The sequence below is a fragment of the Lissotriton vulgaris genome, chromosome 3_1, assembly GCF_964263255.1.
Source record: "Lissotriton vulgaris chromosome 3_1, aLisVul1.2, whole genome shotgun sequence".
In the NCBI taxonomy this organism is placed as follows: domain Eukaryota; kingdom Metazoa; phylum Chordata; class Amphibia; order Caudata; family Salamandridae; genus Lissotriton; species Lissotriton vulgaris.
In genome coordinates this window covers 1,851,219,799-1,851,233,191 of record NC_141689.1, presented here as the reverse complement: position 1 = coordinate 1,851,233,191, position 13,393 = coordinate 1,851,219,799, and the positions used below count along the sequence as shown (strand labels likewise).

General features: G+C 46.9%; 1 protein-coding gene across 1 annotated transcript in view; it reads right to left on the bottom strand.

Moving 5' to 3' along the window:
- LOC147728534 (DNA excision repair protein ERCC-8-like) overlaps positions 1-13,393 on the bottom strand; it is a 64,296-nt gene that overhangs the window by 33,931 nt on the left and 16,972 nt on the right. The window lies entirely within an intron of this gene.

Sequence of the window (13,393 nt, the reverse complement as noted above, 5' to 3'; positions counted from 1 at the left end):
AAAACAACTACCCACCACCGACTGCAACAAGCCCCCCGACGATGCTGGAGCAAGATCACCACCGACCAGCTCACCACCTCCCTGAGCCAAAACCCACCCACCAACTCGACGGACCCCAACGAAGCAGCCCGCAACCTCACACAGTGGATCACTGACTGCGCCGATGCCCTCGCACCACTGAAGAACCCCCCAAGCAACCCCGACAGCAAAAAAGCCTCTTGGTTCACCAGCGATCTTAAAGACTCCAAGAAGTCCTGCCGTGCCCTCGAGAAAGCCCGGCGCCACGACCAATCAGAGGAAAACATGACATCCCTCAAGAACGCCATCCGCGAACACCACCAGCTGATCCGCTCCACCAAACGGTCATCCTTCAAAGAACGGCTGGACAACAACGCCCACAACAGCAAGGAACTCTTCACCATCGTGAAAGAGCTCTCCAACCCCAACGCCAGAAACAACGACATCCCAAGACCTCTGCAACTCCCTCGCCACGTTCTTCTACCGCAAGATCGCCGATATACACAACAGCTTTGGCCCTCTGACCACAGACCCTACCACCGAACCAGCGCCCCCCACCACCACCCTCCGCACCTGGACCCCCGTCAGCACCGAAGACACCACCCACACGATAAACATCATCCACTCCGGCTCCCCAACCGACCCCTGTCCGCACCACATCTTCAACAAAGCGGACTCCATCATCGCACCTCAACTCCGAGACATCATCAACAACTCCCTCGCATCCGCCACCTTTCCGAAGAGCTGGAAGCACGCAGAAATCAATGCCCTCCTGAAGAAACCCACCGCAGACCCCACCGGCCTCAAGTACTTTCGCCCCATCTCGCTCCTCCCCTTCCCCGCAAAAGTCATCGAGAAAACAGTCAACAAGCAGCTCACCGCCTTCCTCGAGACCAACGGCTCCCTCGACCCATCACAGTCTGGATTCAGAGCGAACCACAGCACCGAGACCGCCCTCATCGCAGCCACCGACGACATCAGGACCCTGCTGGACAACGGGGAAACCGCCGCCCTCATCCTCCTCGACCTATCGGCTGCTTTCGACACGGTCTGCCACTGCACCCTGACAACTCGTCTCCACCACGCCGAAATCCAAGGAAAGGCCCTGGAATGGATCACCTCCTTCCTCTCCAACAGAACCCAAAGAGTCCGTCTCCCGCCCTTCCGTGCAGCAGCCACCAAGATCATCTGCGGCGTACCCCAAGGCTCCTCGCTCAGCCCCACCCTCTTCAATGTCTACATGAGCCTCCTCGCAGCCATCGCACGCAAGCACACCCTCACAGGTGAGTAGTGCGCTCTATAAATTTTGTGATTGATTGAAGCCTCCTTTTGTTGGAGTTTCCTGGCTGGCAGCAGTCAGGAGCCTCACACCTGATGCAAATGCGGCAGAGGGGGAAACAAAGTCTCGCACCTTGTTAGCACTTCATACATACTTAGGAGAGGCAGCTTTTCACTTTGTTCATGCTCTGTTTAGGAGATTTGCATGCACTATTAGAACGCCAGATGTGTTGATCTTTCCCAGTATTTGCACAAAATAAATTGCATTTGTATACGCATATTACCCTTGAGGAGGCATTGTAATCATTTAAATATCACTATTTCTTTTAAAGCATTATGGCTATAGAAAGCTTAACGCTGACAAAAGGTAACATTGTTTTATATGTAGCGTACAAAAGTGTGAATCTTCTGCCTAAATGAGGAGGGTTTGCAATGTGCTCAAATGTACTCATGATACACCTGCTAAACATATATGTGAGGGCTTAATATCTGATATCACTTCTTGTGATACCTGTTCCTGTGATGTCACACGCGGTGATGTCACTCGCTGCAATGCCACATGCTGCGATGCCACTTGCATACAGATAAACTAGGTTTGTTCCCCCACTTCTTTTTTTAGGACTTGTGCCCTGCCCAAGATTCACACTATGCTTGTGCCCGGGAACCACTGCACTGTGGTGAATCAAGGTTTGCTTGTGTGGGGGTTTAATGGGATGGACAAAGGAGGTGGAGGGGCATACAGGGTGCCCAGAGATTGACCACAGATGTAACAATATTCAAGGAAGCAAGCACCCGTCCGAGAGAGGACACAGGCTGCGATCTTGTGCAAGTGATGACGTGGGGGCAGCAGATAAGGAGAAGTACAGATCCGAGTTATAAGTTAGCTTACGCTCAAAGTCCAATCAAAAAATATATATATCCTTAAGGTCTATTTTTTGCAGAAAAACTGAGGATCCTCATGCTACTGTAATTCAGGAGAATATTCCAGCCTAAATTTTGACGTTAGCAGTTGGCAAAAGTTAATTAGCACGACTTTCAAGTAAGCAGAAACGTTTACAAAAAGAATGACCAACACTGAAGAAACTCCCTAATACTTGATATTGTAAGGCAGCAAAGATTGACGCCAAAAGAATGTGGGATGAAGACCGCTGGAGGGAACTGCTACAGACATGTGGGGGTCGTAATATGACCAACTTCTGGCACTTACTTAAGTGGGGGAAGTGCCCTCAACTACTAACACCTACCAACCATGTTGAGCCTCAGCAGTGGGTAACCTACTTTGAAAACCAATTTAAGATCCTGGATGGCAAAGCCAAGATTGTTACGCCCCCCAGTTGTGATGCCCTGCTGGTATTTGCTCACAGCGAGGTGGAGTCTGTGCTTAAAACGATTCTGTGTGGAAAAGCCCCGGGCCTGACTGCATTCCTGCAGATTTATTTAAGTACGAGCATGTAATCTGGGTCTCTTATATAACCGTACTAGCAAACGCCCTAGCTAGTGGAGCATCTGTCCCGGATTCTTGGTTCGAGCAGAGATTTTGCCGATCTTTAAGAAAGGTGATCGCTCTGCTCCGGCCAATTATCGCCCAATAAGCTTAATCGATGCGGTACAGAAAATAATAGCACGCCTAGTTCTGGGGCGAATACAGTGCTGGATGACGGAAGCCGATATTTTAACTCCTCTTCAGGCAGGATTTCGGTCTCATATAGAGACCCTAGAACAGGTATTTAGATTTGTGCTTTTGTACTGGAAGGAGGTGCTTCTTGGAGGGGGCATGCTTTTTGCGGCCTTTGTAGATCTCAGATCTGCTTTTGATCTTGTGCCAAGGGCCAAACTATGGGGAGTTCTTTTGGAACCGGGAATGCCCAAGGAATTGGTTGCAATCTTGGTCAAACTTCACGAACGCACCTATGCCCAGGTCCGCTGGGGCAAACCAGGGGAGGTAACAGATGGGTCTGAGGTGTGCAAAGGAGTCAGACAGGGGTGTGTGCTGGCTTCCACGCTGTTTTCTTTATATATCAAAAGGGTGACTCAGTACTTTGTCAACTATCCGACTGATGCACCATCACTTGCTGATATGAAAGTCCCACTGCTCCTGTTCGCGGATGACACCCTGCTTATATCCAAGACGAGGCAGGGATTACAACTAGCACTGTCTTGTTTGGAGGTGTTTTGTTGTCGCAAACATGAGCTGGAGGTCAACGTGGGGAAAACCAAGTTTATGGTGCTCCACGGGTTAAGGCCGGTTAGACCAAGTGTCCACATGGGAGGTGACCCTTTGGAGCAGACACCTGTTTTTACGTATTTGGTGTCACTTATAGTGACAAAATGAGCTGGAAGCCACAAATTGATATATTAGCATTAAAACACACCCAACTAGGTGGCGCTTTGATCAAAGAACATAGGCAGTCCCAAACCAAGCCAATTGCCCCACTGGTTAAAATCTATGGCTCAAACCTTTTGCCCGCAATCCTGTATGGTGCCGAATTGTGGGGATACAGTAATTTGTCCTCACTCGCTGCGGCACAGAATAGATTTTTGAGGTCAGCTGTGGCCCTGCCCCAATCTTCCCCGCGCATCCCCCTTTTGTTAGATCTTGGCTGTCAGGCAGTCGAGGATGTGGCACGCTATAGACCTTTGGCGTTTTGGCGAAGCCTTTGGACCACACCGGAACTCTCCTTATATGCCAAAGCCTTGATGGAAGTTAAGGGGCTGGGTGGTTCCTATAAGATCTCTTGGCTTGCCGAAATTAAGTCCTTACTGACAACTATGGGGATGGGGGAGCTTTGGGCTAAGCTGGATACAGCTGTGTTTCCATCTAAAAAGATCTATAGTGCTGTGTATTGGGACATGATCAAAACGAAAAGGTACTCCTCTCGGGTAGGTAGCTCCTGGACGTCAATATTTCTTGGCGTTAAGGACGAACCCGCCTAGAGGTGTACTGGGATATCATCATGAAGCCTCTAGATCGAAACTGGACCACCAGTTTAGAGTAGGTACCCTACCATTACGCTGGTTATCCAGTAGATGGTATCCTACTGGCAGTGACAAATGTGTATTTTGTTTGGATTGTATTGAAACAATTGATCACTTTTTATTTGTTTGCCCCGTGAACCAACAACCCAGGCGTGTATGGTTAAAACCTGTTTGTATGCTATTGGGAACAAGATCAGCACAGGTTGCAAGTAGAATACTGAAAACCGATACCACCAACCCAGTGGTAATTGGTGTAGCAACATTTTTGAGCTGGGCATGGGCCCTCCGGATCAAAATGGGTGAGGCTCATTTGCAGAATTAATTGATTTTCTCTTCCTATCTGAGATAGGTACCATACTTGGGCATCTTTACAGTCCCTACAGTTCTTGCATCCCACACTGAGTTCTTAAGTTTAAATATTTTAGCTTTGTCTTAGTCTATTGCCTATTTGCACATTTAATTCAATGTTAGCACATTTTTTAATATTTATCTACCGGTGTGTTACTGGATTTTAAGCAAAAATCAAATTTCTAGTTTGTATATGATGAATTTTATCTTGTACGGATTTTGTATTACTGTTTTAGATTGTCTTTTATGATGAATAATCGCAATAAAGACTTACTGACTGACTGACTGATATTGTAAGCTATAAAATTACGTTTTTCCACAATGTCTATTGTATTGTTGTTTGGATCAACGAAGAGGTGTGAGGAGGACAAGTGCAGTGCCGCGGAAGCAATGGCAGCAGGCAGCCAGGACTAAGTAGGAGAAAAAGGGAGATCAAGGTCATTTGAGGAAGTGGGGGCATGCTAGAGGCTGTAAAAAATGGTGGTACCATCAGAACATTCAGATTTGCAGTGACAAGAAAGATACTTGGAAGTAAGATGTACTGCCCTGCACGAACACTTGTAAGTGTGATCTTCACCAACCATCCCACCGCTTGGGTTTTAATTAAGGACACAGCACCATTTGAATACTCTTCCTGACAGTTAAGAAAACACTATCGCGGTGGGGCAGTCATACCGTGTCCAGCGTTGCCTGCATTGAAAAATAAATGTCACATTAAAGCTCTCCAACTATTATTCTACTTTTCTGTAATAATTACTCTCTCAACTGTAAAGTAAGATGCAGACACTAAATAAATAAAGCACTTAGAAAAACGACATTGCACAGTTAATTCCTGTGATTTGGTCCTCACATACTAGTCAGAGTTGGATTTTTTTGTTTTTGAAAAGGGAGCAGTATAAGGGATTAGGGTCTAAGATTGGCTCCAGTTTAGAAATAAATGATTTAAAATGTAGAAGACTCTACCCTGCCCATGTCTCAACATTAACCCATATTCTTACTTACTGTCTTCAGTGACGTTCTAGAGGTGAGCACTTTTTGTTGCTCCAAGTTACCTGATGTTTAGGTGGTACTACAGTCTTTCTTTATGTGTAGACAAGAGAGACAGTGGGTTGGGAGACAGCAAATGAATGCAAAACTGATTAATTCCCCCACAGAAACACAGCAAACTGTGTGCTCAGAGGAAACATCTCTAAGGCGATCCAGGAGCTATCAGGTACACTGAAGTGCTGATGTTTTTGAATAGGGCCACTGTTAAAGATGCCTGTTAAGTTTTGTCATTGGTATGTGGGCGTTTACTTCCTAATGATATGTGTGATGTTTCTTGCATTTGGTATTCTATTTGTTTTGCCTGCAATTCGATGTGAACTTCAGGAGCGTGATGTGTCCGGGGAAATTATTTTTTTTAACTTACTACCACTGAGGTTCAAGCCAGGTGCAGTGTACAGGGTGTATTAAGTTTCCTTAAAGTGTAACATCAACACTAATAATATATTTTTTTTAAAAATCAACAACAATATGAACAATATTTTATAGCACATCATACTACGGTTTATTGCATCTCTGCATGTGGTAAATCAGAGGTGTTTCTATAACCCAATTTAAGGGTATTCAGTTTATAGTTTAATGAGAAACTTGTGATCTGTATGCCATTGCAGATTTCAATAATGAATGCTTAACACACTAAGTTGTTTTAGGTCAGGCTTGATTCTGCAGTTGCCGGTTAACTATTGTTACCACTACTTCCAAATATACATAGAATGAACTATGTTCTACCCAAGGAGTATATCTCTCTCAGATCATACAATTAGCTCTCTGGCATATCATTCTGCCTCCCATGGAGTGCTTGCATTGTAGTGCACGAGACACTACTTTATATCTCAGAAGTACATAACATTCTTTATCTCATAGATGCGTTATACACTGTAATTTTTTTGTTTTGTTAGTTTACTGTCAGGACTCAAAATGTAAGTCAGACCTTTTGGATTCGGGTAAAATACATCTTAACTGCAGAATTCCAGTAACTTTGAGATATTATGTTTTTTAACACGTGATGCAGTGTTGAGAGACTATGTCTTGCATTAGAAGTACACTGAAGGGCATAATAAATCCTGAACTGAACTCAGCAGCAAGATAGAAACTGATATGAGGCCTGGCACTGACACACTGCACACATAAAGAAGACGTGCACTCACACTTTGCCCCTAGTTTTGTGGAACCCTGAAGCTTAACCCCATTAATTGTATGCAGTATGTGTTTTCCTTTGCTAGTAAAGTACTTAGGTTTTTAGGTCTCGCAGAGAGACCTATTGCAACCAAACCACAAAACTGACTTTTTACGATGAGGATTTCAACAGTTCACGTGAACCACGTGACCACAAGCTCCTCGTGCACGAGCTTGCATTCGATCATCAAAGGCAACCCAGTCTCCCTCACACAAGCTTCTCCCAGCAGGCATGCCCACCCACCTCCCTCTCCATATGGTCGCTCAAGTTGCAGGCAGCCCACCCCTCCCTCTAATCTGACATCTGCCCCAAGCCTTCTGCCTATCAGCCTCCCTCCCACCTCCCCCCTAATTGGTTTAATTTTTACGGCCTCAAGGCCGTGAGCTACTTCAAAGAGATCCGCTCCGCAGCTAATCAGCCTGCCCACCCCCTCCCTACATCTGACAGAACAATGCAAACGTGTCCTGCAGAACTTGTTTTTAAATCCGTGCTTTTCGGGCCCCCCCCCCCACCCCCAACCCCCCTGTTACAACAATGCCGAGAGCTTGTTCACTTAATAGTATTTATTCTTATTCTAGACGAGTTTGGTGTTTTATCACTCAACTGAATGGTGCAAAGTGTACCGACCTCACAAGGATGAGAGGCTGGGAGGCGCACTTGGGCTCGAACTTACGACCTTCACACTGCATGTGTATACCTGCAATACATTTGGTGCGTTAGTGTAAAGATCTATCATTTGCACCTTGTCCGGTCTCTTTTATCACCTCTCTCTCGCTGTTGCCCTTCTTTGCTGCTCTTTTCTCTCCTTCTCTCCCGCTGTCCTCCTCTCTAGCTGTCTCTCTTGCATTGTGTTCTCACTGCTAAGACCCATCTGTCAACCCTTTTTGCCTCTCTCTTGATGTGTCAGTTTTTGCCCTCTTCCTCCCCCGGCCTCATTTAAAATCCGCGCAGTCCATTGTTATCTCTGCACTGTCCCTCCCTACTTTGCTCTGTCCGCGTCTGTCTGTCACTCTCTGCTCAAGTCACAAGTTGCTTTTCCTCTGCAGAGGCCCGTCTCTCTCCCCCTCTCACTGCCCCAGTTTCTCTTCCATCCTCACTTTATCTCGCTGTTGTTTCTCTAGCTTTCCGCTAGGAGTGCGTTCCCCGGCCCCAGCAATGCAGAGAGCTTGTTTAAACTGGGCAGAAATGTGTTTATAGTTTATACAGTGACGGCATTTGAAATTAACAATTTGCACTTGCTTGTGAAAAGCCCTCTTCAAAGAACCCGGTGGTGAATTTCTATTTCCTGAAAACCCGGGGAGAGGATAAGTGGGCTGTGCTGTCTCAATTAACCATCAGGCAGCAGTGTCAGCAAATTCAAAGGAAGGCAAACAGACCCCTAGCAAACTCTGCAGAGCTCCAGAGTGGTTTAATATTGCAATGCAAATGTGTACCCGGCGGGCGATCACATTAGTGCTAATGATGCCCGGGACATCAGGGCTCCCCGGCATGATATCCCATGTGCTGGCAGCTGCTGGCCCCATTCATTACAGCCAGGCAGGCCCGGCATGCCTTGGACTATGGCCACACGAGAGTGGCAGGTCGCGTTATTAGGCGGGAGTCAATAAAAGGACTTCTGGCATCCTAAAATGATAAGCCGCCTGGAAAAGTGCCACAAAAAAATCGAGGCAGGGACAACTAAAGCATTTCAAAATACCTCAAAGTTCCAAATCATGTTCGTTACTCTTTACATTGCTCATTTTTATAAAGCGCTGAACGTATAATAATGTTCACATTTTGCAACGCTGGGAAGTGGCTTTGGTTACTGGCTAGCGCTTTACCAAACACTTTAAAAAGAAAGAAGGCAGCTCAGTGGCCCAAACACCTCCCAGCTGATGCACTCATTAGACTTATAAAGGTATCATCTTTACAAAACTGTTGTTTTTTCCACAAAGCAAATTTTACTTAACATATTCTCAGAGTCCTTGTTTGCTAATTGCTAATGCCGAGAGCTTGTTAAGCAGTGCGGCACGCCGCACTTACTCTAAAGTTTTTTTTTTTAATCCGTGCTTTTCGGCCGCCCCCCCGCCACAACAATGCCGAGAGCTTGTTCACTTAGTAGTATTTATTGTTATTCTAGACGAGTTTGGTGTTTTATCACTCAACTGAATGGTGCAAAGTGTACGGACCTCACAAGGATGAGAGGCTGGGAGGCGCACTTGGGCTCGAACCTACGACCTTCACACTGCAAGTGTATACCTGCAATACATTTGGTGCGTTAGTGTAAAGATCTATCATTTGCACCTTGTCGTGTCTCTTTTATCGCCTCTTTCTCGCTGTTGCCCTTCTTTGCCACTCTTTTCTCTCCTTCTCTCCCGCTGTCCCCCTCTCTAGCTGTCATTCTTGTTCTGATAGCTCTTAATTTAGGGCAGAACCTTATACCTCTCTAATCTCCTTCAATACAATACTAAACCACCAGGAAATTGTTCCGCCTTTTGGTTAGATGTGCAGATAGCTTCTCCACCACCCTTGTTTGCCAAATACTCCTGAATCATGCATGCCATGTGAGACTGGCCGCCTGCCAATTTTTGCCATTTGTATATCAGCTTCCTGTTCCCATGGAGGATCTCCTCCCTGTCTGTTAGGCAAACACCCAATATTGTGGTGGAGTGGTGTGAAAACAGGGAAAATCCCACTACATCTTTGATGACAACACCGCCTTCCAATATACCACAGCATCACTCCGGGGCAGCACAGCATCACTCCGGGGCAGCACAGCATCACTCCGGGGCAGCACAGCATCACTCCGGGGCAGCACAGCATCACTCCGGGGCAGCACAGCATCACTCCGGGGCAGCACAGCATCACTCCGGGGCACCACAGTATCACTCAGGGGCACCAGAGCATCACTGAACGCCACAGCATCACCCAGGGGCACAACAGCATCACTGAACGCCACAGCATCACCTAGGGGTACAAAAGGGGGTGGTGATGGACGGAGCATCTGAATCAATCAAACACTCACACCCAGTCAAAAGATCTGGGTTTAATCCATCACCGTTCTTTAGCCCACTCTGCCACCCCAGTTCAGACATGGCTATATGCAAATCAGTCTGACCCTGTGCCTCATGGGAACAGTCCAGCCCGAACTGCCAAGCCATGTCTTCCCTGGACCAGAAACAAGCTTCCAAGGACCGGTTTCTGGCATACCAGCCGTCTTCAGCCCGGCTTGCTTGAATCCAGTGGCAAAGTGAGCAAGGGACTCACATCTGAGCATACCCTGCCACACTTATGGCGGCCAAAAGCGGTACAAAAGGGGGTGGTGATGGACGGAGCATCTGAATCAATCAAACACTCACACCCAGTCAAAAGATCTGGGTTTAATCCATCACCGTTCTTTAGCCCACTCTGCCACCCCAGTTCAGACATGGCTATATGCAATTCAGTCTGACCCTGTGCCTCATGGGAACAGTCCAGCCCGAACTGCCAAGCCATGTCTTCCCTGGACCAGAAACAAGCTTCCGAGGACCGGTTTCTGGCATTCCAGCCGTCTTCAGCCCGGCTTGCTTGAATCCAGTGGCAAAGTGAGCAAGGGACTCACGTCTGAGCATACCCTGCCACACTTATGGCGGCCAAAAGCGGTACAAAAGGGGGTGGTGATGGACGGAGCATCTGAATCAATCAAACACTCACACCCAGTCAAAAGATCTGGGTTTAATCCATCACCGTTCTTTAGCCCACTCTGCCACCCCAGTTCAGACATGGCTATATGCAATTCAGTCTGACCCTGTGCCTCATGGGAACAGTCCAGCCCGAACTGCCAAGCCATGTCTTCCCTGGACCAGAAACAAGCTTCCGAGGACCGGTTTCTGGCATTCCAGCCGTATTCAGCCCGGCTTGCTTGAATCCAGTGGCAAAGTGAGCAAGAGACTCACGTCTGAGCATACCCTGCCACACTTATGGCGGCCAAAAGCGGTACAAAAGGGGGTGGTGATGGACGGAGCATCTGAATCAATCAAACACTCACACCCAGTCAAAAGATCTGGGTTTAATCCATCACCGTTCTTTAGCCCACTCTGCCACCCCAGTTCAGACATGGCTATATGCAAATCAGTCTGACCCTGTGCCTCATGGGAACAGTCAAGCCTAAACTGCCAAGCCATGTCTTCCCTGGACCAGAAACAAGCTTCCGAGGACCGGTTTCTGGCATTCCAGCCGTCTTCAGCCCGGCTTGCTTGAATCCAGTGGCAAAGTGAGCAAGGGACTCACGTCTGAGCATACCCTGCCACACTTATGGCGGCTAAAAGCGGTACAAAAGGGGGTGGTGATGGACGGAGCATCTGAATCAATCAAACACTCACACCCAGTCAAAAGATCTGGGTTTAATCCATCACCGTTCTTTAGCCCACTCTGCCACCCCAGTTCAGACATGGCTATATGCAAATCAGTCTGACCCTGTGCCTCATGGGAACAGTCCAGCCCGGATTCAAGCAAGCCGGGTGTGAGTGTTTGATTGATTCAGATGCTCCGTCCATCACCACCCCCTTTTGTACCACAGCATCACCTAGGGGCACAACAGCATCACTGAATGCCACAGCATCACTCAGGGGCACCACAGCATCACTGAACGCCACAGCATCACTCGTCGCCACCACATCACTCAGCGCCACCACAGCATCAATCTTCCACGCTGCCTCCTTCTTTAACTCCCGGTTCTCTAATCCTGTGCTAATCTGTTGTTCTCTTCCACCCACCTCTTTCTCTAACTCCCTGTTCTCTTCTCATGTGCTGATCTGATGCTCTCTTCCACCCGCCTCCTTCTTTAACTACCTGTTCTCTTCTGCTGTGCTGATCTGCTGCTCTCTTCCACATACATCCTTCTCTAACCGTACACACACATACATACAACCACGCGCACACACACACATACAACGACACACACAACCACACCACACACACAATCTCACACACAACCACAACACACAACCACACACACACAACCACACATAACCACACACACAACCACACATAACCACACACAGCCACACATACCCACACACAGCCACACATACCCACAGACACAACCAAACACACAACCACACACACAACCATACACACACAACTACACACCCAACTACACACCGAGCTACACACAACAACTACACTTACAACAAGACACAACCACACCCAGCCACACACAAACACCACACACACAACCACACACACAACCACACACAGCCACACACACAACCACACACACAACCACACAAACAACCACACACACTACACACACACACAACCACACACACACAACCACACACACACAACCACATCTATCGCCCTCACTCTATCTATCCCGCTCACTCTATCGATCTGCCTATCTATCGCCCTCACTCTATCTATCGCCATCACTCTATCTATCTATCTATCGCACTCACTCTATTTTTCTAACTATCGCCCTCCCTCTATCTATCCATCGCCCTCACTCTATCGCACCACCACAGCATCACTCAGGGGTACCACAGCATCACTATGCACTACCACACCATCACTGAACGCCACAGCATCACTCGTCGCCACCACAACACCACTCAGCGCCACCACAGCATCAATCTGTGCAACCAATCAACAACAACTGGTTCAAATATGTTCTCTCGATGTTTCAAGCATTATTACAAATGTCCCAAAAAGATGTTAATATTTCACTTCTGTCCTTGGATTTTAATCACAATAAAATAGACTGAACATAATCTTCACAAACGTTATTTCCAAAAGTTTAAGCTATTGCCATTATAAATTACAATAACTTTTATTTAAGTATTAATTATTTTAAAAAATGTAAAGCCATTGTTATTTGTAATATCAATACATCTAAGTCACATAAATACAAAACATCTTACATTACAAATGCTATAGGTGTCACATTTGCAAAAGTTAAAAGTATTGGCATTGTAAATGACAAAGCTATTAATTTCGCTATTTTCAAAATACACACATAAATAAAAAATGTGTCATTTACAATACCAATAGCTCAAACTTTCCTAATGCGAGACCTATTGCATTGCAAACGCTGTTTCTAATACAAGCAAGCACTTGGCTGACATGCCATGTGTAATTGTGTCTGCTGGTTAACTGTTGAGTTGCGAGTCTCTGCTCCTCAAAATACCTCTCAGAGGAGCTTTTGACTGCTCATTCCCGCTACCCTGAAAATCAAATGTGTAAAGGGTGTACTTGGCTCAGTTTGCACAGCCTTTGTAGGAAGGACCTAGACAACAGAGGCACACGACCTCAACCATCTTGGTTTTGGCCCAGCCTGCCTGCCTTGTGCTAAAAACGGGTACTAGTTGCCAGCAAATTAAGCTCACTGGATACCTGGTAAATATATTTTATTGAGGACTCTGGGCCTTCACCCACACTTGGTGGCAAGCTAGGTGGCTCACTCCTTACCATGCAGAGCAACCATTCAGTGTCGAGCGATTGTGGGGGGAGCCTGTAGGACCTAGCACGATCCTATTTCCGAATTCAAAGCATTACTGAATTAGCAGTAGAGCTTCCTAATTCTGCTGTGGAAAG